Below are 21135 nucleotides of genomic sequence, written 5' to 3'. Positions count from 1 at the left end.
CCCTCTGGAAACCACAGATCTGCTTTCTGTCTCTGTGGATTTGTCTGTTTTGGATATTTCATATAAAAGGAATCACGCAGTGTGCGAACGTTTGTGTCTCACTTCTTTCAGTGGAAGCCACATTTCCAAGCCTCATCCCAGTGGTGGCCCCTGAGTCCCCTGAGTGTATCAGTGTCTCACTTCTGTTCACAGATGCATAATATCCCACCCCAGGGACCAGGCACCATTTGTTAATCCCTTCACCTGTGGTGGACGCCCGGTCGTCTCCACCTGCTGAGACCAGCTCGGTCAGGGAGACCCTAACCCAGTGGCACTAGAGGAATTAAAGACACACACACACAGAAATACAGAGGTGTGGAGTGGGAAATCGGGGCTGACAGCCTTCAGAGCTGAGAGCCTTGAACAGAGATTTACCCACATATTTGACAGCAAGCCAGTGATAAGCATTGTTTCTATAGATTATAGATTAAAAGTATTCTTTATGGGAAATAAAGGGATGGCTCTGGCTAGTTATCTGCAGCAGGAGCATGTCTTTAAGGCACAGATCGCTCACGCTATTGTTTGTGGATTAAGAACGCCTTTAAGCAGTTTTCTGCCCTGGGCAGGCCAGGTGTTCCTTGCCCTCATTCCGGTAAACCCACAACCTTCCAGCGTGGGCGTCATGGCCATCACGAGCATGTCACAGTGCTGCAGAGATTTTGTTTGTGTACAGTTTTGGGGCCAGTTTATGGCCAGATTTTGGGGGGCCTGTTCCCAACATCTGCCTTCCAGCTGTTACGAAGGACGTAGCTACGAGCGTCTCCAAGGGGACAGGTTTTGTTTCCATGGGGCGTGTGCTTAAGAGGTGAATGCTGAGTCCCATGCTAAGTGTATGCCTAACTTTTTTCAGGAACCACCAAAGTGTTTTCTGCAGCAGCCACACCATTTTACATTCCCACTCCAGATTCTCGCCTTTTTCTACTTAAAAAAACTCCCGGCAGAGGGAACAGAACAGGTAAAGACCAGAGGCCCAGCAGGCAGTGCTTGGCTGGAGCTTACCAGGGGCTGGACCAGAGGACAGGAGAAAGACGGGAGTGGAAGCTGATGCCCAGTGGTGGATGGCAACGAGGGCTCGGGTGGCTGGGCCGTGTCGCTTACGCAGAGGAAGCGGAGATGCTTGGAAATGCTTTGCAGAGGTGAGAATATGGCTTGTTGGGAGAACGCTTGTGTATCTGGAATTACCTGAGAAGGCCTGGAGGAGTGACACCAGTGACAAGGCCATTGCAGGACACCTAGGAGGCCACAGGAGTTGTCAGGTGGGACTGCCATGAGAGAGGGCTGGAGAGAAGAGACGCGCAGAGGATGCAGCCTGGGAGCATCTGCAGTCTGGGCAGAGGTGGAAGCAGCCTTCAGAGCTGTGGGTGGGAAGGAGACAGGGCAGAGAGGGTTATCCAGGAGTCTCGGGAGAAGAGGCAGGTCCCAAGTTGTTTACCAAGAATTCACATTAAAATAACATAAGCTAGGTTGAGCGTTGTCACACCTGTAATCCCAACACTTTGGAAGGCCAAGGCAGGCGGATCATTTGAGGTGAGGAGTTTGACACCAGCCTGGCCAACATGGTGAAACCCCGTCTCTACTAAAAATACAAAAAATTATCTGGGTGTGGTGGCGTGTGCCTGTAATCCCAGCTACGCCGGAGGCTGAGGCACGAGACTCGCTTGAATCCAGGAGGCGGAGGTTGCAGTAAGCTGAGACCACACCACTGCACTCCAGCCTGGGTGACAGAGCAAGACTTCGTCTCAAAAAAATAAGCTATTGATGGGCTATATGTTGTTAAGCTGTAGGGTGTGGTTACAGTGTCCAGTGTAGCATTGTTTGATTAATTTGTAGCCTCTTGTGGTAACAGCAAGCAGTTTCCAGAGATGAACACTCAGCTTGAGTAGGCAGGGGGGATAGGACATGACGGCTGCCTCATCTTAACACCTTGGGCCTGATAATTTAAAAGGACTCACAGTCCTCAGATAAACATGACTTTCTTTTCTCATGAGGAAACAGAGAAGGTGGCTAAAGGGTATCTCTTTCTCTCATGATACCAAACCTATCAAGTTTTTATTTCCCACACCACCCAGTTTTCCAACTCCTTGGACGCCAACTGGATGTCCTGGAATTCCATTCAATTCTGAGACTAACCACCTGGGTTGCAGTGCACCGTCCTTCCTCCCGGCCTCTGGATGAGTTCACCACCCTGGGAGTTTTTGGAACCCCATCATTTAGGACACCCTAAATTATGTCTACGTCATGGAGGTTCCATTATGTAGGTGTGGGGCCAAGGGAGAGCTTTTCCCTCAGCCTTACAAGGGTTCGCTGAAAAGTCAACTCACAAAAGGCAGATTAACTGGAGAAAAGGCACACAAATTAATGTGTATACAAGGGAGCCTTCAGAAAAATAGCTCATTTTTATGCTTAGGTTCAATGAAGTATGGGCAGCGGTGTAGAAATAGGATTGGAGGCTTAGCTGGATCTGATGCTGATGGACTGAGTGGGGAAAGCCAGCCTGGCCTGTGTGTCTGGGTTCTCCTTGGCCTCTCTGAGCAGCGCCCTCTCCTTCTGGGTGTGGGTGGGACCCTCTCTGGAATAGGGGTCTTAGGAGCTACAGCCAAGCCAGGTAGGTCAGACCATTTCTTTATGGCCAGTTTGTACACACAGAGGCACAGGGAAAATTAGAGCCCTAATTTTTGGTTGTATGGCTGGCTTTGGGGAAAGGGGTTCTGGTTCCTAGGACCCACTGTGGGGAAGGAGGATTCCCATTTCTATGGCACCTTGAGTGAAAGTGGTACTGAGACACAGAGGGTGGGAGAAGCTCAGACAGAAACTTGCTTCGGAGGCTGCTGCTGGGGCCCTCATTTTGGAGTATGATCTTCTGAGCCCTAACATAGGCACCAAAAATAACGTCCTAAGGTCCCCAGTGACTACATGGACCCCCTCTTGGCCAAGGGGACCCCAGAGAAACCTGGAAAACAGTTCCCGGCTGCAACGGGAAGGGAGGTTGGATGCCTGGCTAGCCCCACTCCCTTGGGAGTTTAGGCATTAATGTCAAAACAGAGATCAGAAGGCTGACAGAACTGACCATGGCAATAAGAGTCCCAGTTACGAACAGGACCCAAGACGATGTCAGACGAGGGTTAAGTCAAGTCACGCACCCTGTCAGTCACCCCTGCCCATGTTCGGGTGCAGACGTCCTCATCGCTGACTCTAGGTTTTAGATAAAGCTTTGCTCCTTTAACCAGCTGCAAATGAAGACTCTGAATCCACCTATAACCGATAAGGCCTGCTTCCAGATATCCCGCGTGTTCGAGCTGAGCCAGTATGTATCTCGTCTGCCTGTAACGCCTGTCCCCTGAAGTGCATGAAGCCAGACTGTAATCCAGCCACCTCAGGAACACTCACTCTAGGCACCTCAGGAACACTCACTCTAGGCTTCTTGGGTTTGTATTTTCTCCGAGCTGTGGTCACCTGTATTAGGGGTCCCAATAAACCTCTTTAAAATATTTTACAGAGTTTGGTTTTTCATTAACAGAATAATTGATTAAATTCTTGGTTCCATCTTCAGCTCCTGTCCTCTCTCCCCTCCCGCTTCCTGGAGGTTGGGGTGGATCTGAAAGTCCTCACCTATGAGTCCTGCCTTGGTCTTTCTGGGGAGCAGTCCCTTCCTGAAGCTGCCCAAGGGTCACCAGCTCCGTCCTCTCGTCAGCACACGAAAGACACGCTCATCAGTCAAGAGGTTCCAGGGCTCTTAGAAGCTCTGGTGTCGGGAATCTGGGATGAAGACCAAATCTATATTTTGTTATTATTGCAATACCATGGCAACAGTCTGCAAACCAGGAAGAGAGCCTCACCAGACGCCAGCCATGCTGGCACCCTGATGCCGGCCTTTCCGCCTCCAGGACTGAGCGAGAAAATTGTTTGTGGGGTGAGCCCTGGTCTGTGGTGCACTGTTATGGGCGTCCCCTGTAAGCCCCGAGTCAGCGCTCGCTGCGTCCCTGCTGTCAGAGGCATGTGGCAGTTGCCTTTCCCTGTGGAGGGTTGGGTGAGATTGCCCTTGCACTGACAGCAACTGAAGGACAATTGAGGGCCCTAGATCTCTGGGTGCAGGGCATCTGGTGAAACGACCCACCACACGATTGATTTTCAGCCAAAGATCACTTGTAGCTTACCAAATATGCCAGACCAAAAACAAAAACCAAAAGTTGAGAGAGAATCTTCATTTTACAAATGGAGAAATCAGAGCATCCTAATGGTGAGCAACTTGTTTAAAAAGGAAAGTTCTGTATGGCTGTGGGTCTGTGGCTGCTGTCAAAAGGTTGCTTTCAGTAACTTGCCAATAACGGTGGAGCTGTTGTGCTTGCTTCCTAGCCAGAGAGTGTGTCAAATAAAATAACCCTAATTTTGGAATTAGATAGGTTGAGTTCAATTCCTAGCTCCTGAAAAGTGATTTTGAACTTAGAAATTGGTTCCAGCAATATTATGAATCAAGTATGAAGGTAGAATAAAGATGTTTTCTGGCATTCAACCTTCCAAAACATTTACCTGTTTAAACTTATTTTAGAAAGTTACCTCGGAGAGGCTGAGGCAGGAGAATGGCGTGAACCCGGGAGGCGGAGCTTGCAGTGAGCCGAGATCGCGCCACCGCACTCCAGCCTGGGTGACAGAGCGAGGCTCCGTCTCAAAAAAAAAAAAAAAAGAAAGTTACTTGAGGATGCACTCCAGGAAAATGAAGAAGAAAATAAAGAAGACCTGGGATCCAACAAATAGTGGATTCAACGGAGAAAAGTTGTGGAGGGAAGTCCCAGGAGGAGAGCTGCACACTGGATCTGAGAGAGTAGCACAATGGAGGCTGCACATGGGCCTCATCCTGAGGAGACCTCCTGGCATAATGGAGCACTGGGGGTGAAGGCAGATAGAAGATAGTTGGGAGACTATGAACACACATGAGAATGTGTTGTGAGAAAAAAAAGTCAAAACTATCAGGGTGGGCAAAGGGCAGGGGGAAACTGTTGATGGAATGAAAAATAACCATCATGCTTTGTTTGGCTCAGTCATAAGCAATATTTACTTAGTCATGAATATGTAAATACTAACTATGGATTTAACTAAAAATAGAGATATAATTATAGTGTGGATGTGGAAGTAGGGGAGATGGAGCTAAAATGCTTGTCCAGCAGGAAATAAACAGATAATGTCTAAAATGGATAAGTCAAGCAACAAAAATAGAGGCATATGATTTTGTGATAAAACAGTCATGACCAGAAGGAACAGCTTTAACAGGAACAAGTAGTTGCTTTTGCAAAAAGAGAATTAGGATGTGGCTGGGTGAGAGGCAACTGACCGTCAGCTCCAGGGTCCACATCTGGTCCTGCTTTATTCCACAGTTCAAGTGTATTGTGTAAAGATCGATATTTTAATTAAAGTGTAATAAGGTGAGGTAATTAAATAGTAAAAATAAATAAATAAAACAAAGCTGCCCATTCCCGTACCTTGTTGCTGAGCTTCCCACAGCCCCCAGGCCCCACCCCGAGGGCTTCCTGCAGGACAGTGCACATTGCAGCTGCCGCAGCAGGAACTGGATGCACTGGTCACTCACAAACCACAAAGTGGAACTGGAAGCTAGTGGAGTGGGGGAAATATTTGCAGTAAATATGACACAAAGTTTAATAGCTACTTATAGATTTCACATCTATTAAGGTTCATCTGTAAAATCACTGTAGTCCGGGTTTGGAACACAGAGAAACACACGCGAAGCAGCACTGAATACACGGGAAAGACACGGTCGCATGCGCAGGGCACACAGGAGTGATGCAGTGGGCACAGGTCACCGCGCATGGGCCAGGAGATACAAGGAAGCCGAGCACCACTCTGTCCACTCAGATACCCAGCTCTGCACTCAGAAGCCACGGCGAAGAGGGCAGCCTCGGAGGTGATCTGACAAAACCTAGGGGTGAATACAGGAGTTCACACCTTTGACCCACTCTCCCACCAGAAAGTAATGACAGGAGGAATGATGAGGCTCTGGGTGGCAAATGCATAACAGGAGACAATCCAAATATCTAGCAACGAGGCATTAAGTAGATCAAGGCACATCTATTTGTGGCTCATGAGTTACTGGGTGGACGTGGGTGGACACGGGGAGCCCACTGGGCCACAGCCCCCATCCTCCATTCCCACCACACCCCACAGCTCCCTCCTCACTGGGGTGGACCTTGTACAGTTCTACCATCCAGCAGCCATGTAAGTATCTGCCAGACTAAATTCCACACCCACTGAAGGATGAAGAGAGCAGACAAGACTTTAAGCAGATTTCCCTCTCTAGCCTCTCTGTGAGCTCCATCTGCAGGCGCTGCCTGTAGGGCCTGACATAGGGCCCAGCACACACGGGGCCTGGCACACTCGGGGCCCGGCACGCACAGGCCTAGCACACTCAGGGCATGGCACACTCAGGGTCAGGCACACTCAGGGCACAGCACACTTAGGGCATGACACACACAGGGCACAGCACACCGGGGTCTGGCACATTCAGTGCCTGGCACACTGGGGCACAACACACATAGGGCATGGCACACTTGGGGGCTGGCACACACTCAGGCCCGGAACACTCAGGATCTGGCACACTCAGGGGCTCCAGGGCTCCAGGATATTAAGTGCCTGGAGTTCTCAGGGGTGTCTAGGGGCACAGAAGGGCTGGCTGGGCCTCCTGGGCAGGGTGAGGATGGGGCGTCACATTCTATTTCGAAAATAAGGAGTGTTTTTAAAAAGCAGTAAAACCCATAAAAGGAAACTCCTCAGAGCCACATCTTGAGGTTTACCTGGACATGACCCCGTTTGCCTCTTTGGAGCTTCCAGGTGCTGGGCCCAAGCCCTCCGTGTGGGCCCCAGAGCAGCGGCTGGGAATTCGGAGGGTGCAGAGGGCAGCCTGAGGCAGGGGGATCTGGGCAAATCCTGCCAGCCTGACACGTGGCCTCCAGCCTGGGGCCCGACACCTGCTGGACAATGGAGGGCAGAAGGGGAAGGCCCTCAGTGACATGCGGAATTTTAGACAGGTTTTCCTGGTTTGAGGAAGCAGTCACGTCTGCCGCTGCTCTGGGGCCCACACGGAGGGCATGGGATCGCTTTGACGGAGAAGCTTGGATGCCGGTGCTTGCAGGCCAGGCTTCCGCCCAGGACCCTTCAACCCACACTTCGGGCTGTGGCCCCGGGGGCTGTAGGGGGTCAGCCGCCAGGGCCTCTGGTTGACTCAGAGGCTGGTGGGGGCTCCTAGCAGAAGCTCCGAGACCTCCACCTTATAACCCAAAGGGTCGCAGGGCTCTGGGGCAGCTGTGGGCTGGGCCGGGCTCACACTTGGTCCTACAAGTGAAGCCACTTTGGGGGCCAGCTTCTGGGCCCAAGTCCAACCACAAAGAGGAGATGAAACTGATGCATTTCTAAATGCTTGAGATTGGCAGCGATACAAATATTTGGGAAATCTTTGATGTTTACCGAGCACCTACTATGGATGGAGAACTCAACAAGCATTTTTCAGGCGTTCTCCTCAACCATCCTGACCGGCCGCTGCGGGCCCCTGTCCTTGGGACCTTAGGCAGCCGCCCTGCTCACCCAGAGCACGGAAGAGTTGAGATCAGAACCTGCTCCCCGCCCACCCTCCAAGCCTCGCTCTGCACTCCCCATCACAGGGCTGGACATGGGGAACACCTGGGGGCAGCCAGATTTGGGAGGGCAGAGCTGGAGGGGTACCCTGGGCTCTTACCAGCCATGAGAGTCCAGCTCAGGAAAAAGTGGAGAGTCTGGCCAGGTGGCTCTGGGGCCACCATCTTGGGTGATAGCTGCTCAGGGCTCGGGGTTTCCTGCCAGGAGGGAAGGGAGATCAGCCACACACCCATATGCTGGGACTCTCAAGGTGTCTCTGCTTTCACAGAGACCTCACATTTTGAGTGAGGATGGGTCAAAGTGCAAAATCAGTGACCACCAGCTGGGAGCTTTGGGCATCCTGATGGGCCCACTCTGGGGAAGGGAGGGGTCCACCAGTCTCTGCTGGCCTGGTGTCAGGGTGAGGCATTGCCCCGGGTGCCCCCGCTGCCCCACGGAATGTCTAGGCCCCAGCAGGCAGCTGCACCCGAAGTCTCATTAGTGTCCACACCTGCCAAGAGTGACACGTGCCCGCTGTGCCCAGGGTGGAATTCCACAGAGCCGCTCCCCAGGAGGCAGCTCTTCAGTCCCACTGGCTCTTATCAGCTCCTGTTACTGCAGCGACTGCACCCGCCTCCTCTCTGCGATGCGTAAGAACTGCCTTTCCTGTCACCCTGAGACGCAGGGTTGTGGGGCAGAAGTGGTGGCTCTAGGGCTGGGCAGGCAGGCTTGGGGCTGGCTTGGGATCAGTCAGCTTGAGCCCGGCTGTGCCACAGGAACAAATGGCCTCCTGCACCTTGGGCTTCCAGCAACAGTGTGTGCTTCTCACTCACGCTACAGGCACGTGATGGTCAGCTGGAGCTCTGCTCCACGGCCTCTCAGTTCTGGGACCCAGGCTGAAGGATGCCTCTCATGGGAGGCTCTGTGGGCTGGACGATGGGGACATGGTGGAACCACGTGATAGCCCCTGAGGCATCTGCTCGGCTGAGACACTGGCGAAAGCGTCACCCAAACCTGACATCAAGGGGCCCCAGGGAGAGGCAGGAAACACTCTGAGCATGAATCTAGCCAGTCTACCCGCCGTGTGTCCTTGAGCAAGTGAGGATCTTCTTCAGACCTCGGTGCCCTCAGCCGAGATGGGCATGGCCGTGGCAGGACGACTGGAGTCCGGTCCGTGTGCAGCATTGCCAAGGCCTGGCCCCCGCCTGCTGTCTCTGTGGGGCCCTCTCATTCTGCTGAGGTCTCGGTGATGATTGATAAGCTGGACAGCACATTCTGAGCCCTGATGTGCCCTGCAGATGCAAGGGCTGTCTGTGGTCACCGTGGTTTCTGGAACCCTCTATTTTCCATTTGAATCCCACACAGCCAGCTGTGGCTATGGACAAAGAGTGCAAGCTCCGAATCTTTTCCCAGCCTTGGGGCCCTCAGGGTCACTCAATTCCCAGTGCCTTACAAGGTGAGCCCCTCTGAGAGTGTGGACGGCCGCTTCACTGGGCTGAGACGCTTCCCCTGTGAGACTGCCTGACCTCCCGACGGGCGTCCCGGGGCGTGTCCCGCATGCCCCACTGGGGACCCTCCACACTGGTGGCAACGTGAGGCCAGCCCTGCTGGGAGTGCCCTGGCCCTGGCGTTGTGTCTCCTGGCTGTCCCTGGTCTCCTGGGCAGATTTTCCAGATGTTTTTATTTCATGCCTGCACATCTGGGTTGACTTCACTGGCAACGCCAGGCTCCCGCTAGACGTCTCATTTTGTTTCACAGTGGGAAGCAGCATGGAATAATATCGACTTCTTGATCCACGATATATCTGGGGGCACCAAAATTCAGGAGTTTTCTCTCCTCCCCCACGTCAGAGGCAGTAACCTGTCCAGCTCCCCTCTCAGAAGCAGCAGGATGATCCTGAGCTGCTTCTGTGAATGTTCACAAGCTGCTTGCAATGACTTCCTACCACTGGATCTGTTGGGGGAGAGCAAGGCGGAGCAAGCCTGAAGCCTCCAGTGTGCAACTCACCCCGCTGTGCAACTCACCCTACTGTGCAACTCACCCTACTGTGCAACTCACCCCGCTGTGCAACTCACCCCACTGTGCAACTCACCCCACTGTGCAACTCACCCCACCGTGTAACTCACCCTACTGCATAATTCACCCCATTGTGTAACTCACCCCATCATTGTGTAACTCACCTCACTGTGTAACTCACCCCATCATTGTGTAACTCACCCCATCATTGTGTAACTCACCCCATCATTGTGTAACTCACCCCACTGTCCAACTCACCCCATTGTGTAACTCACAGAGCTTGGTCGTCCCATCTAGTGTCACTGTCCTAAACACACTGTCGGGTCACTGAACCTGCGATTAGCCTGGGCTTTACCTACCCAGAAACCCTTCTGAGCGCCATGAGTACCTTTGTAGGCTCAGCTGTGAAGTTTCCAGATTCCACGTGCACGTGCCCCATGAGGGGCCAGGATGCTGCCAGAGTTGTGTTCACCTCAGGTGTGTCATCACTGTAGCTGTTCCAGTCCGTGACATAGCCTTGCGATGTTGGCATGGACGTGGAAGCAGGGAACAGTCGGCTCTGGCATCGAGGCCCCTGGATATGACCATCCACCCTCGATGGCCCTGGGTCCTTTCAGCCCCTCAGTGTTTATTTCCTAGGGAAACTCTGGTTTGGAACCATAACTGCAAAGAGGAAAGTCACAGAAGCTCAGTGGGATGATCTAACTTGCTTGCCAAGAACACACTGCTCTACTAAAGTTCTCTTGTAGTTTCTACACCCAAGACATGGGCCAAAAATTCAGAAGCCACTGGGACAGCCTGGGAAGAACAAACCCGGCCAGGGACTTTGTCAGTCATCCTGAGTCACAAGCGCTCAGGCATCCCGGACCAGGAGAAGGAGTCTAGGCCCAGAGCTCCCCCTCCTACCTGAGGCACAGCTGGGGCATGCTTGGTCCGTCAGAGCTAAGATGCTCTGCACTGTGCTTTTAAGGAGCAGGGATCCTGCCAGGGAGGACTCTTAAACAGAACCACAATAAGCAGTGATCTACGGTCAGCCCCTCTACACACAGCAGATGCCGTGGGGCCTGCTGAGCTCAGGAGCAGTGCACCTGCACTCTTGCCTCCCAGTTTGACCCGACTCTGGCCTCTGTGCTCCGTGCTGCACTCCTATCCCACCAGCACCAGCAGCTGACGGCAGGGGAGACGTTTTTTCCACGATAAGGATTTGTTTGAAGCAGCCATGAGTTCTTCCAATAAACACAATTAGCACATAAAACTGTGCATCGCGTGGTGAAAGGAATTAGGAAGATATGCTGTGTTTACTTTGTGGTTCCAAGAGCTGATATCTTTAAACCTTTGATTTGCCAAATCATGGGCAGGAAAGGAGGGTAAACCCGGCCCCATCACTTGCAAGTGGCCAATGGATAAACAGCCGCCTGGCATCTCCTCACAGCGCAACTCAGCTGCTGCTCCCGAGCTGTGCTTCCAAGTGCGGGGCTGTTTGTCTTCCGCCCCCAAGTGGAGGCTCCTGCAGAGCACAGCTAGGCCAGGAGCTGGGTGGCTCCGCTGATGCTGTCATTGCTGTGCCTCAGTTTCCATCCACAGAAGAGGGGACCGCACAGGGCTCTGGAGCAGAACAAGGTAGTTGTCGTGAGACTCTGGGGGCTGCGCCAAATGATGCCGGTCACTGAAGGGAGCAGCCTGTGTTACCAGGACCACATGACCTCCACACCACTTTCCAGAAGGTTCGTGAATAACGCACCCCTCATTTACGTGTAATTAGGTGGAGTATAAACAGCCAGCCAGCAATCTGAGGGGGCCCCTTTGCCTGTGGACGGCCCTGCTCTGTCCGTGCAGCAGCCTTTGGCTGTGCCCTGTTGCCCTAATCAATGCTTCTTCTACTGTCAGATTCTGTGTGAATCTCTCCTGATCAGCGTTTCCTCCACTGTCGGCTCACGTGTGAATTATCTCCTGATCAATGCGTCCTCCACTGTCAGCTCATGTGTGAATTATCTCCTGATCAACGCTTCTTCCACTGTCAGCGTGTGTGTGAATCTCTCCTGAGTGAAGCCAAGAGTCCTCTTGGATGGAGGAGGTCTGCCTGCCTTGGTTTTGCTCTGCAGACCACTCGCCTTGGTTTAGAAGCTTCCTCTCTTGAGGAAGGCGATTGCCTGCTAAAGCAAAAATTGTCAACACTTTCTGAAGAAATAGAATCCAGAGCCACTACACATAAAATTTATATTTGGGATAAAATCCAAAATTATTTGACATATGAAGACCAAGAAAAATATTACCAATCTTCAAAAGAAATGACAACTTCTAGTTTCCAATATTGAGATGAAAAGACTGTTGGAGTTCCCAGACAAGTACTTTAAAACAGCTATTATAACTGTGCTCAGTGAAGTAAAGGTATGCTTATGATGAATGAAAATATAAAAAATCTAAGCAGGAAAATATAAAATATTAAACAGAACCAAATGGAATTTTAAAACTAAAAAATATAATATTTGAAATAAAAAGTTCAGGTTTACTCGAGGAAAATAGTAGTAAACTTAAAGAGATTGATAAACACCATGTAAATTAGAGAGAAAAATGATTTAAAAAGCAAACAGATCTACGATAGTTGTCATCTCTTCAAAATGTCTATAAAGTGTTTTGTAAGCCTCAGTAATCATAACGCAAAATCCTATAATAGATACACTAAAAATAAAAAGCAATGAATTAAAACATACTACCAGAGAAAATCACTTAACCACAAAGGATGACAGTAACAAAGAAAGAGAGGAGGAGAGGAGTTACGAGATAACCAGAAAACAAGCAACACAGTGGCAGTAGTAAGTCCTTACTTATAAATAACCTCAATGGGTCGGCTCCACAGCAAAATTGAAGAAACAGTGGAAAGAATCAGCGAAACAGAAGTACAATAAAAATTACCCAGTCTGAACAACAGAGAGAAAATAGACTGGAAAAAACATGAACAAAACCTCAGGGACTTCTGGGGCTATAACAAAAGATCTGAATTCATGTCATCAAAATCTCAGGAGAGGAGAAAGGGGATGGAGCTGGAAAAATACCAGAAATAAAATGACTGAAAACTTAAGAAATTTGGCAAAAGACATAAACCTACAAATATGAAAGGCTGAAAAAACTCCAAACAGGGTACATTCACAAAAATTCATACCAAGACACATCATAGTCAAACTTCTGGAAAGTAAAGACACAGAGAGAAACGACATTTTACCCATACGGAAAAGCAATTCAAATGGCAACAGATTTCTCATCAGAAACCATGGAGGCTAGAAGGAAGCAGCACACAAAACTGCCAACACAAAAGTCTGTATTCAGCAAAAATAATCTTCAGGATTGAAAGGGAAAATTGAGACATTCTTAACTGAAAGAAAACTAAGAACATTTGTTACTGGCAGATCCATCCAAAAAGAATGGCTAAAGGGGCTTCCCTACACAGAAAGAAAATGATCAAAGAGGAAAACTTGGAATATCAGGAAGGAAGAACAAGGTAGCAAAAGTATGGATATATATAGTATGCCTTTTTTCTCCTCTCAAATTTTCTAAATTATATTTGATGAAGCAAAAATTAAACCACTGTAGCTCTAAATATTAATGTATCTGGAGGAGATACTTATGACAATTATATCATAGACAAGAGATAAAAAAGACATAAAGGGAGGTGAAGTTTCTATACTTTACTCAAAGTGGTAAAATGATAATACAAGTATACAGTGATAAGCTATTTATATAAATGTAATATCTAGAGCAATCATTAAAAAGTAATATAAAGAGATATACTTAAAAACACTATAGACAAATCAAAATGGAGTTATAAAAATTATTCAAGTAACTCATGGGAAGACAGGAAAGGAAAAAAGAGCACTGAAAAACAGAACAAATAGAAAACAAAAAACAAAATGTCAGACTTAGGCCCTAAAATATCAATAATTACATTAAATGTAAATGGTCTAACTGCATTAATTAAAGACAAACATTTGTAGAATGGATTAAAAACTGTGACCTAACTATGTGTTAGTTACAAGAAACTCACTTCAGACATAACAATATAGATGAGTTGAAAGTTAAAGAATGGAATAAAGTTTATCATGTAAACATTAAGCAAAAAAGAAGCAGAAGTGATTATAGTACATCAGATAAAATAGACGACAGAACAAAGAAAATTGTCAGAGACAGAGAGGGACATTGTGTAATGATAAAAGGGTCAATCCACCAAAAAGACATAGGAATGAACTCTAGACATATATGCTCCTAATAGTGATATACAAAGTATGTGAGGCAAAAATTAATAGAACATAAAAGAGAAATAGACAAATCTACAATTATAGTTGGAGACTTCAACATGCTTTTCTCTATAATTGATAAAATAACTAGACAGAAAATCAGCAAGAACATAGAACCCAATAACACCATCAACAAATAGAATCTAATCAACATTTACAGAACACCCACTCAACAACACCAGAATATATGCTGTTTCCAAGTGCCAATGGAATGTATACTAAGATAGACTATATCCTGGGACGTAAAATGAATCTCAACAGACTTAAAAAGAATTTTAAACAGAGAATGTGTTCTCTGACCACAATAGAATCAAGTTAGAAATCAATAACAGAAAGATAACAAGAAGATGTCCAGATGCTGGAAAACTAAGCAGTACTATTCTAAAGAATCCATGGATGACAAAAGAAATCAATCAATGCACTAAACTGAATGACAATAAAAATATAAATCAAAATTTAAGTGATATACCTAATGCAGTACTGACAGGGAAATTTATAATACTAAACACCTATATTAGCAAAGAGAAAAGTTTCAAATCAATAATCTAAGCTCCCACCTCCAGAGCCTAGAAAAAGAAAAGCAAAATAATATTTTACCCAAAACAGCAGAAGGAAAGAAATAATAAGGATAAGAGCAGAAATCCACAAAGTTGAAAAAAGAACAACAAAAGAGAAAAATCAAGGAAACAAATAACTTTTTCTTTAAAAAGATCAATAAAATAGACAAATCTGTAGCAAGACTGACCAAAAAGAGAGAAGGCATAAATTATCAATATTAGAAATGAACAGGGGCCATCACTAAAGACGCTGCAGACATCAAAGGATATTAAAGGAATACTGCAAACAATTCTATGTAAATATGACTACTTAGATGAAATTGACCAATTCATTAAAAAAAGATGACCACAACACCTCCAATATGAAATAGATCATTTGAATAGTTTTACAACTATTTAGAAAATTGAATTTGTAATTTAAAAATTGCCAAAAGTGAAATATCCAAGCCCAGATGGTTTTACTGGAGAATTCTACCAAATGTTTAAAGAATTTATAATTCTACCCAATCTCCTTTAGAAAATAGAAGAGGAAAGAACACTTTCCAACTCATTTTACAAAAGTAATATTAATACCAAAATCAGGCAAAGACAATAATAAAAAAGAAAACCATAGACCAATGTCCTTTATTAATATAAAAATCCTTTGTTTTTTGTTTTGAGACGGAGTCTCACTCCGTTGCCAGGCTGGAGTGCAGTGGTGCGTTCTCAGCTCACTGCAACCTCCATCTCCCAGGTTCAAGCGATTCTCCTACCTCAGCCTCCCAAGTAGCTGGGATTACAGGCACCTGCCACCACACCCAGCTAATTTTTGTATTTTTAGTAGAGATGGGGTTTCACCACATTGGCCAGGCTGTTCTCAAATTCCTGACCTCAAGCGATCTGCCCAAAGTGCTGGGATTACAGGTGTGAGCCACTGCGCCTGGCTGAAAAAACGAACATTGATTGATATTATACACCAAAATTAACTCAAAATGAATCATAGCCCTAAATGTAAAACCAAAAACTATAGAACTTCTAGAAGAAAGTCTTGAAGCAGGCAAATATTTCTTAGCTATGACACAAAAGACCATAAACCATTAAAGAAGAACTTGGTAAATGTAATATTTTTGCTTTGGGAAACATACCATTAAGGGAACAACAAGGCAAATCATAGAATAGAAAAAATATTTGCAACACATATATCTAAACCTGTGTCCAAGATAAGTAACTCTCATTCATCAATGAGAAGACGCAAATGACCCAACGAAAGAGTGGGCAAATGATTCAGACAGACGTAAATCATTATTCAACAGACGTGTTGAATAAGCATTTCAGGAAAATGCAAACTAAAACCACAAAGAGACTCCAGTACAAATCCACTAGAAAGGGTGAAATGAAAAAGACTGACCATAGCTGGTATTAGTGAGGATGTGGAGCAACCAGAAAAGCCAGCACGCGGCACGATTTTGGGAAACAGTTTGAAAGTTTCCACCTATCATATGATGCAGCCATTCCCCTTGTAGGTGTTGGTCCAGGAGAAGTGGAAAGCCAAAAACTGGAAACCACCTAAATGTTCATCAACAGAATGTGGATAATCAGAACGCAGCATATGTAACGCAAAAAATTCAAACAAACACACAGTGACAGCATATCAGCGGCTCCAAGTGCAGGGCTAAGGGGCCCTAGCTGCAGAGGACCCACAGAGTCTGGAGGGAGGGCTGGGTCGTTCTGTATCTTGGTTGTGGTGGGTCATTGAATTGGACACTCCAAAGGGTTTATTATACATGAATAATACTTCAATAAAGTTGATCTTAAAAACTTAAAAAGAAATTTCTAATCAAATATTTAGCAAATCACATCTAGCCACATAGTAAAATAATAATACATAAGACCTGTCTGTGTTTATCTTAAGATTGCAAGATTGGTTCAATATTAGAAAATATAGTCATATTAATATATATTATACAATTCAAAACACTAATTCATTACATCAGAAAGGGAAGTAGGTCAAAAAGAGGAAATCCTTTGGTTTTCATCATTATTGCTTAAAAGGCAATGATATAATTTAGCAACCTTACCCGAAAAATAATTACTGATAACCAGAAATAAAAGGAAACTTCCTTAACATGTTTTTGCTTTTTAAAGTCAGTGGAAAACGCACTCGAATGTGTTCTACATGCCAGCTTTTATTCACCCTCCTGGCTGTACATCAAAAGTCATAAATCTCCCTGCTGAAGATAGGCTGCCTCTCCCTGGAGGCTTCCCATCTGTTTTTGCCCAACACATTTCCACAACCCTTTAGACTTAGAGATAACTAAGAGAGAAGAAAGGTGGGGGAGAAGGAGGAAAGTCTTCTGCATTCCTGGGCCCCACCAGGCCAGCAGATCCTCCCGGTGGGAGCAGAAGTGGGGGTGGGGAGGCTCAGAGAGCAGCACCTGCAGGGGCAGGTGCCGCTGACACCCAGGTAGCCCGACAGGACCCTGCCCTGAGCCCAGCTGTCCCAGAAACCACCCGGACTTCTGCCAAGCACAGTTCCTGTAAGGTGTTTAAATGACATATCCAATCCACGCAGCACTGAAAGGCTCCCTGGCTTCCTCCTATTGGGACTTGAGAACTTCTTCAGCCACAGAAGCAACTCAGGCTCCCCAAATCTATCAAAGAAGACCACAGGGACGCCTGCACCATGCACGAATTGAGAGGAGCCTCCTGACCCTGAACGTGAAACACCTGCACCCTCAGCGCAAAAACAGGGGCCTTCTCCAGCTCAGGGCTGCAGCAGGAGACTGTATCCATAGGTTCTCTAGGAGCTCTATCAGTGCAGCAAGAGCAATCAACAAATAAACAAAGTGTGCAGTATTTGAAAGAAAGAAAAAGAAACTATCACCACCTGCAGACGACACATCCAAGCATCTCTTGTGCCAGGCCCTGTATACATTTTCCAGCCACTCTGTCTCATTCCACACACATTTTGCAGAGAATCGGGACCTGCCCAAGGCTTACGTCTTACAGATGCTACTCCTGGAATGCAAACGCAGGTCTGGCTGATTCCAGAGTCAGAACTTCAAGCCACAAAACTTTCCCAAACACCCCAAAGGATGGACTCAAAGTTAGTAAAATTAAGAGAGGAAATTACAATGATGGTGAATAAAATCAATATAGAAATCCAACAGCATTCCCAGATGCTAGCAATAACCACCTCACAAGCAAGAGTGAGGGGGAGCCTGTTCGAAATAACAACCCAGCATCTTAAACACCCAGGACTCATTAGGCCAAGAAATGAGTACAAAATTTATATTGAAGAAACAACAAATTTTTTAAGGAACTATAGGAAAAAATTGGGTCAGCTGAGAGATGTCAGCGTGATACAAAGGCAGAAACCAGAGATGGGGGGACTGGTAAGTCTGAGAGCATAAAAATATAAAACCCACCATGTACGCATTTGTAAAGCAAACAGAAATATAAAACTCCACTAAGGGACATGAAAAAGCATGTGACTAGATGCAGAAACACGCTGAACACTTAGGAACCCTTTTATTTGTTGAAATATTTGGTCAAATAAGTGAAAAAATCAGGTAAAGCAGGGAATTGACAATGATACATATACGTCTCAAATGCTTCATTTTAACTTAAAATATATGAGTCTGAATTGATTTGATTCTTGTGAGAACATCTCTGTGAGATCTGCTCTTTGAATTTGTTTTTTCCTGGCAAAAAGAAAAGAAATTTTAAAAATCTTATAATTCATCACTCATGACTTTAAGCTTTATTTCCTTAAATTAAGGCAAGAATTAAAGATGCTGTCATGGTGATCTGAGGGCAGAATCCCTTTGAATGTCATCTTCCTCCAGTTTTTACAGCTTTCTTGCATATATTTGGTTTTGTAGCATTAAAAAACACTTTGCCAGTTTGTCTCCACCAAGCCTTCCTAAGCGCTCTCCCACTCTGCAGTCCTGGCCCATTCCCAAGAGGCAGCGATGCATGCAGAGGGCACCAGCGGGCCTGGCAGCCACCCTTGGCTCTGCTGAGCCTTAGCTGTGGGAGAGGCCACCTGGGCCCCCAGCTCTGGATGTGTGTGGAAGGATGGAGGGGCGCAGGCTGGCCTGGCACGTGGGCTATATGTGGCCAGCCAGAACAGCTGGCACCACACTTGACAGGAAAACTCAGTATTTGATTCCCTAATTCCTCCCCTAGGAATTTTTCCTAATGGAACTGAGTGCCCACTTCATAGTAGTGGTTATCTCTGCATAAATTTTATTTCCTTCTTTGTGTTTTCCTGTATTTTTCAAATGGTCTGCAATCTACACGGATTACTTTTATATTTAGAAAAAAATTAATTGTAAAAACATTGTTTGAAGTTTAAAGAGTGCCATCTTGGTTACTACTCAAATCTTCACACCGTCCTTACGTTTTTCAGTGTTAACCCCCCAAACTATGGCACCCGTCTCCCTAGGACACATCATAGGAAGGCCTGCTTCAGTGAGAATGCACTCGAGATAGGAAATTACCCGTGTTGATAAGCGGGGCCTGCCTATGTTTTCAAATTTCAGGTTCCCTAATAAAAGGAGTAGGATAAAATGCCAGCATGCTGACATTTCAGGACACTGCCGTCCGGGTGGGGCTGGGCACTGCGCTGCCCACTCTGTTCTGACTCCCACTGTCCTCTGACTCTTCCTGTGTTGTCCTGCCATGTTCCCAGGGGGAAGGTGTCACACTCAGTGCCAGTGGATGATGATCAGAGGGGATATTACAGGGCTCTAGGTGGTACCTGGATGGATATTTTTAAAAATAGTTACCAATTTATTTTAATGTGCTGTAGAAAAAAACAGGCAGCACAATGGACCTGCAATCTCACACAGATGTATTTAAATGTAAACATATTTTACATTTAAATGTATTTAATGAGTCTATTGAAGATGCCCTAGGTGGACAATAATTCAGAGCACATGGATATGGCAAAACTTTGAAATCTGCACACAGAAGGGTGCAATTTGGGAAACTGTCATGTGAGATCACACTTGGACTGCACATTACAAACACAGCAGGTCGCATCTGTGTTTCATTGCTTTTAAATATCTTTTAGCAGCGCATTCTATGTAGGCATCGGCTCTGGTTTACTTAAGAAGATGGTCTTAACTTCCTATCCTTTCTCTTAGTTGGTTTCAGTATTATTACAATAGGATACACTGAAGTTTTGAATAATTTATTAAACGAATCTTTACCTCCTGGATACAACTATATTGACTTTTTCCTAAGTACTACACTTTTGAAATAAAATAAAGCCTCACCTCAACAACAGAAGTGGGGTCCAGAAGATCCCGTGGGTGGGATGTGGGGGCATTCCTGCAAGGTTGAGTGGCCCCTGCTGGGACCCTACGTCTGGCTTAAACTGTGACGGAAAGATTCTGGGTCTTGTGGTTGCCTGGAGCGTCTAGGATTCAGCAAGGATTCCAGGACTGTCCTGGGGAGCAGCTGCCGTTTAATTAGCCTGACAGATTGCTCCTGGAGAAGCCTGTAGACGCAGGACTCCTGCCTTGTTGAAGGATCAGGTGTAGCAAGTGAAGAGGGAAGGTGAGGAGGCTGCCAGCCACCTGGTCAGCGGGTGCTGCTTAAGAGAAAGTGTTGGCCAGGTCTGCAGGGGCAAGAACCAGGACACAGGCCTTTGATTTGTTACCTGAAGGGCCTGCTGGGGCTCGGATGCAGATTGATGACAGACTCAAACTTGCCATAACCTCTTCCTCAAAGTATCCTCATTCCAAAAGTCTAGGGGATTAATTCCAAAATAGTTAGATAGCCCCCTTGTATTTCTTCGTGGGTGTTTTTATGATCCTTCCTCTTTCTTTATCACCTTAAAACCTGACAAGCAGGTGCCTGGGGATGGGGCTGGGGTGATGAAACCTTTTAGCATTGCTTGGGATGAGGCTTGCTGCATGTGAAATCAATGCCAAGATGCGCTTTGAGTAAGGAAACTTTCTGGAATTAACCTTTGAGTTATTTATTTCCATTTTGCTGATAAGGGCTTGAAAGTTCTATCTGGGTTGCAAACACGGCCCTGATTGCTTATTAACTGCGTGATCTCCTAGAGGTCACTGATTCTTCTCAAGGCCCGGTTTCTTTATTTGTAGCTTGAGGCAGTGACACCTGCCTCATGGGGTTGCTGAGAGACTGAGTGTGGCCTCTCCGCTCGCGTGTGCTGCAGCATCCGGCACACCGTGTGCTCGGTAGGCAGGGATTGCCCATCCTTCTTGTTACAACCATACAGTTGTCCCTGGTATTTGCCAGTGTATTAGTCCATTCTCACACTGCTAAGAAAGACCTAAACGAGACTGGGTAATTTATAAAGAAAAAGAGGTTTAATGGACTCACAGTTCCACATGGCTGGGGGAGGCCTCACAATCATGGTGGAAGGCAGAGGAGGAACAAAGACACATCTTACAGGGGGGCAGGTGACAAAGTGTATGCAGGGGAACTGCCCTGTATAAAACCATCAGATTTTGTGAGACTTACTCACTATCACGAGAATAGCACAGGAGAAACCCGCCCCTATAATTCAATTACCTCCCACCAGGTCCCTCCCACAACACGTGGGGATTATGGAACCTACAATTCAAGGTGAGATTTGGGTGGGGACACAGGCAAAC

At 46.7% G+C, this 21135-nt stretch overlaps 1 pseudogene; it reads right to left on the bottom strand.

Annotated features, from left to right (window-relative positions):
• Nucleotides 1-5612: 5612 nt before the first annotated feature.
• Nucleotides 5613-10260, bottom strand: LOC116466525 (uncharacterized; annotated as a pseudogene).
• Nucleotides 10261-21135: the final 10875 nt, after the last annotated feature.

This window comes from Hylobates moloch, unplaced genomic scaffold, assembly GCF_009828535.3.
Source record: "Hylobates moloch isolate HMO894 unplaced genomic scaffold, HMol_V3 SCAFFOLD_4, whole genome shotgun sequence".
NCBI lineage: Eukaryota > Metazoa > Chordata > Mammalia > Primates > Hylobatidae > Hylobates > Hylobates moloch.
Note: the sequence above shows the minus strand (reverse complement) of the source record. Positions and strands in the feature narration are given on the sequence as shown.